The following is a 6,000-nucleotide window of genomic DNA, read 5'->3' as shown; positions in this document are numbered from 1 at the left end:
CTGGCATGCACTGGCCGCTTCATCCGGCGGGCTCCGGTGCCCGAGGTCGGAATACCCTGACTTGACCGCTGTCCTGGACACACCTCTTAGCAGCTGAGGCTTCGGGACAGATCACACCCTGTCCCAAGCTCTGCAAAATGAGGGCAATGACAGGAGTTGGGCGGCTGGCTCCTGGCTTTGCTGTGAAGACCAGACAGGAATGTGTGTGAAATGTTTTGTGAATGTAAACACCAGGGGAATGTAATTTACACACGCCTTTATTGGTAGTGGCAGCAAATTAGCAACAAAAGAGGAGAGATTAGAGGGCACTTGCAAGGCTAAGTGAAGGTGGGTTTATGAAGGCGATTAAAATAGTGAAGGAGAAAGAAGTTAAAAATAACAACTACCTTTCACCAAGAGCTTATTAGGAGCCAAGTCTTAGGAAAGTGATCTCCAAACATTGTCTAATTATAGCCAACACTTAGATAGGGCTACCCTGTGCCAGGCACTAAATGCTTTATGCGTAGAAACTCCTGAGATCTTTACAATTCAGGGAGCTGGGTCGTGTCACACTCTACAAGAGGACACGGAGGCATGGAGAGCTTAAGTAAACTGCCCAAGGTCACACAGACAAAGTAGGATTCAAACCTGAACAATCTGCCTCCTGGCAGAATGGGTTCTTAAATCCTCATGGTCCCAACCAAACGGAAAAGGAGATAAGATCGTTGCATTGCCCATACAGGAAGCTGAGGCTCAGAAAGCTGACAGAGCCTGCCCAAAGTCATGATGTGAATACGTGTATTTGAACCCTGCTTAACCTCCAATGGATATTTCCCAGTCCCCACCGGAGTCAGGGAAGGGGCTTCAGGGATGGGTACAGACTTCTGTTAGAGGGGCCAGCAGCAGACACACCTGGCTCTTGCTCTGAGCATCAGGGAGGGTCAGAGAACAGAGGTTGTGCAGGGCAGAGAGCTGGAGGAGAGGCAGCTCAGTGGCCTCAAGTCCATGGGAGGAAGGAGGCTGGGTCAGTTTCTGGGCCAGGTTGGGAGGAAGTGAAAGTGTGCTAGAAGCCATCAGGCTATCCACAGCGATTCCACCCGGGCCTGTGAGCCTCGCCACACACATCCACACAGGGAACAGGGGCTCTGAGGGGCTGGCCCGGCTGTGGGAGGAGGGAGCAGCCCCACCCCTTGCCACAAGTGCCCCCAGCCCAGCCCCTGGCTTCCAGCCTGTTACATAAGCTGCTACATACCCAGGGGCTGGAAATAGCCATGGCAGGGCTCAGGCTGGGCTGGGGGCATGATGAATGGTCTTCAGGAACATCAGCTGACCTCTCCTGAAGTGACCTGAGGGACTGTGGGTGGCTCAGGTTACCCAGCCCTCCCTAGAGGAGGCCCTGCCTGTCCTCCGTGACTCCGTGTCTGGACATTTATGGTGCGTCTGAGGGATCTTCCCACTCTCAAGCCTGAGTGGCTGAGGCAGCTCACAGCTACACCGCGCCCACTGGGGCCTCCCTGGGTGTTGGGGGCCAGAGCCTCGCCCTGAGAAAGTGTTTGGGGATCTCTGCCGCCAACTGCAAGGAGGGCTGGGATCTCTGCCCCTCGGGGTCCTCCGCTCAGGGCCCCGAGAGGAGAGCAAGAGGAGTCAGAGAAATTGGAGGTGGGAAAGAGGATGCTGTGGCTGCAGGCTCCATTGTTCCAGGGCTTTGCTTCACTCCCATCCCCACACCTCTATGTCACAGCTCACTCTGTCACCACACTCATGGCCCCTGGGCCCAAGGAGATGTCCATACACTCTGGTGCCTGAGAGAAAGGACAGAGTCACATGCCCCCTCCAGAGACAAGGCACATACGCTCCTACTCCTCAGAGCACCTTGGGTAGAATTTTGAAGATCCCCCAGGGTGTTCTCCCAGGGAAGGGTGATCATGGGGTAAGACTTATTCATGTGGCTATTCCAATTCTGTGCCTTTAAGACACCCACTCCTCTAAAAACAAAATCCTCTCCCTAAAGATAGGATGCTTTAAATTACCTAACAGTTAAATCGCCTAATTATTCTCCCCCCCACCCAAATCCTTCAGTGGAACAGGCACTCTTAGGGAATTAGGACTTCTTTATTCCATGATCTCAGAACTTCCTGACAGAGAATGAAAAGTGAAAGTGTTAGTGCGACCCCATGGACTGTAAGCCCACCAGGCTCCTCTCTCTATGGAACTCTCCAGGCAAGAATACTGGGGTGGGTAGCCATTCCCTTCTCCAGGGGATCTTCCCAACCCAGGGATCAAACCCCAGTCTCCTGCATTACAGGCAGATTCTTTACCTTCTGAGCCACCAGAGAAGCCCTTCTGATGGATAGGAACCCTCCGACTGGAGAAGGGTGGGAAATTTTACAAAAGAGCAATGGAGGGCTGGTGAGTTGCTTTACCTTCTTGATGACAGATTCCCTGCTCAGTGATCACACACACACACACACACACACACACACACACACACAGAACTGCTCTTCTCAGTGCTCAGGCGTGGGGGCAGGACCCCCTCCCCAAACTCCTATGTCAGCACGCTATAGAAGGGCCTGCTGTACCGAGGCACTGCCCCTGCCTCTGCTCCCCTCCTGTGTGCCTGGATCTCTGAGCTCATGGCAGAGGAATATGGGAGACAGGCCCAAAGACCACCAGAGAGCTAAGGGACACCCACCCCACTGCCAGGTAAACCTGTGTAGGGAAGGCTTGGCCTCCACTGTTCTGTGGCCTCCCTGTGTCTCCAGGCCCTCCCCCGGGAGTTGTCACTGGTAACCAGAGCTGGATCATCTGGTGAGAGCTGGAGGAGCAGCGTCGCTTGGCAACCTGGAGAGCACACAAGATCCAGCTAATCTGGGCTGCTCTGGCAAGCCCCTCCATCTCCAGGGCAGCTGCCTGCTGGCTAGCAGCAGACCCTGTTCCCCTCCCCTGCAGGGGAAGATGCTTTAAAACTTCTACCTATTTCCACTTCAGCAACCCCAAGTTCTAGGCCAAGGTCTGGGCAGGGAAGACCCTTTCTCTACCCACCCTCCCTCCTTCCCACCCAACTCCTCATTCTGGAACCCCGTCTTCCTTCACAGCACAGTGAAAAATCTGCAGACCTCCCTGGGGATCCTAGCTGTGTTGCCAGCCATGAAGTGCAGAGCAAATCACTTCACCTCCCTGAATTTTCAGAGTCTAAACCAGGAGGCCACAACCAGCCGTTCACTGCAGAAACCTGAGGCCACACCAACCTGGATACAAACCATGCTCTGTGATTTCTCAGCTGTGTGCCGTTAGGCACGTTATTTAGCTTCCTGGAGCCTCAGTTCCCGCAATACTAAACAGGACCCACCTAAGAGTGCTGTTGAACGGCAGGAAGAGACAAAACAAGGAAAGTGCTTGGCACAGTGTCTGGCACGTGGCCCTCCACAATGCTTTTGCTCACCTCCGAGCTTTACCACTTACTGTTTCCTCTCCCTGGAACTCTTGGCCCTTCCCCTGACTCTCCACCTCATAAATATTCCTCAGCTGAAAACTTAACTTCCTGAGGAAGGAGAAAAATTACTTTCCTTATCCACCATCCCACTTCTAAATTGCAGCTCTTCATTAAATGTGTCATTGACATCCTGCAACTCGTTTTCTCTTTAGGGCGCTTATTACTTATTTGCAAGATGCTTTAATGGCAGTCTGGGTTGTAAGAAGGCACAGAGACAGGGACTGTATCTGTTTTGTTCTTTGCTTTGTGTCCCCAGCGGGAGAGTTGTCCCCGATGTTCTCCAAAGAACGGTTCAGCTTTCTGTGTACCTCTGTATTTATTTCTTCCCTCTCTTTCCAACTTGACCTAACTAATGTTTGCATCATTTCTTAGGTTCACTGATCTCCAAGAAGCACGGACTAACTGGAAAGATAGCTCAAGAATTACAGGCGTTTATCCTTAATTACTCTCTAGTCCCCACAGGAATGGCCGGACCATATTTGAGATGGAAAGTCCCCAACCGGTTCCGCTACGGATTTCAGATTTCGGGGCCACTCTCTTTTCTCAGCCTGGAGGCACCCCTCCCCTCCGCCGCCCCGCGCAATCCTGGCAAAGAAGTCTATTTGCATACATCAGACCCAAAGGCAGTGAACGCCCAATGGCTGATTTGCATGGGCTCGTGCTATTGGTTGGAAGGGCGGCACGGTAGCCAATGGTTTGCAGCGGTGTTTACCCAGCGGCGGGTCCGCGCCGCCGGGTGATGTAATGGAAGCCTGGCTGGACCCGGCGTGGACTCCCTCCGGTCCGCTTGGTGACGTAGCGGCTTCCCCGGGCCCCACCCGACCCAACCCGGCCTGGCGCGGGGGCATTACGGCCACCCCCGGGAACACGGCGTGGGGCACAGACGAGGCCGCAGCGCTGCAGCGGGGCCCGGCCCTATTCCTTCCGGCCTGGCGTTCCGGTCCGGGCCCGGCGTTCCGGTCCCGGCCCCTCTGGGAGGGCCCGCTGGGCCAGATCTGATCTCTGGCAACGTGGAGAGAAATCTGGAAGCAGACAGCAGAGGATTACCAAACTCGACTCCTCTGGGAATAGATTACCGGTCTCTCACTTAGTAAATCATCACGCAGTTCTGTAACGTTTTGCATTTGTTTACAACGAGCTTGTTTGATTTTGTAATTTAAAAAATAAGTTACAGAGGATTTCTGTTTGTTTTTAATAATAAAGAGGCTGGCTTGGATTTAGGGGAAATCTTGGTATTAATTCCAGCTCTGTCACTTCCAGCCTGGTGACTTTGGCCACTGTTTCCTGTTGGCCCTGACGGCCTTCCATGGCAACTAGGGAACAGCAAATGTGGAGACACTTTTAAAAGCACCCAGCAGGGCACCTCCTCCTCCTCCTTATGCCATTCAGAGCATGTACTCCCATCTAGGTCACCCGTGGAAAGCCATGATCCCTGGGACAGCCCCTGAAAGGCCTGGTCTTTGTGCCCCCATTTTTTGCCCTTTAATTGCTCCTAAACCTGGGGAAGGGGTGGGGGGACCCCAGCCTGGTATTTCTCCATCCTCAGAGTGAGGAAGGGAACCACGAAGGGAATCCCCTCCGCAGCCCCTCTCCTCATTGAGGGCTGGGACCTGGACAGGGGAGCCCCTTCAGGGCCCAAATTGTCTGGGGCACCCCCTGGACATCCTTTTACCCCTGCCCCCAGTGGGTTAGGGTGGAGGTAAGGTGGAATGGTGTCTCCCTGACTGGGTGGAGTTGGGTTACCAGGTTCTGCTACTTTGAGATGGAAGGGCGAATGGGGAACACCACTAAGGGTTTGACTGTCCTGAGTCCTGGGGCTTTGTGTCCCCAGTATCTCTACCCTATCCCCACCCCATATCTGTGAACTTTGAGGTCAATCTTTGTCCTCCGTGGAATACTCTTCCTTCTGCCTTACCTGGTCCTGTCTATCCCTTCACGCTGTGCCCATATTCTCTTCTTGCAGGGAGGTGTCTTGTGTCCTGCCTCCCCAGCTTTCTGTGGCAAGAGCTTGTCCTTCTCCCTTAGGAATTTCCCAGAATGTGGGATAGCGCTGAATGGGGTCTGTTTTCCCCTCTAGTCCTATCTCCTGAGCCGTGCAAGGAGTTGCCCTTCTCTCCCCTCAGTTTTCCCGTCTGCAGTGTGTGCTCTGTGGTAGTTGCCGAACCTTGTGTAGAGAGAGGAGAGGCTAAGTTACGAAGAAAAGGAACAAGATGGTGCATACAAATTCGAGTACTGGTCTGGGAGACAGAAAATGGGGGCTGTCGCCCTGGCTTGGCCACTGACTAACTGGGTCGAGACAAGAGGATTGAAATTTGCTGGACATCTGTCATGACATCATGAGGTGACATCACCCTCATCTGTGCAGCTCAAGCCTCCAGATAAACATACTATCTGGAAAAGCCAGGGTGAGTACTTTGGATGTGCAGCTTGAAGATGAAGTCCCCAGCCCTGCCTTAACCCAAGTCCTTTTGTGTGGAAATGGCAGGTTTGCTACTGAGTCCCAGACTTGTTGCTGCACTCTTCTATCT

Source organism: Bos javanicus, chromosome 5 (assembly GCF_032452875.1).
Source record: "Bos javanicus breed banteng chromosome 5, ARS-OSU_banteng_1.0, whole genome shotgun sequence".
NCBI lineage: Eukaryota > Metazoa > Chordata > Mammalia > Artiodactyla > Bovidae > Bos > Bos javanicus.
This window is presented reverse-complemented; position numbering follows the sequence as displayed.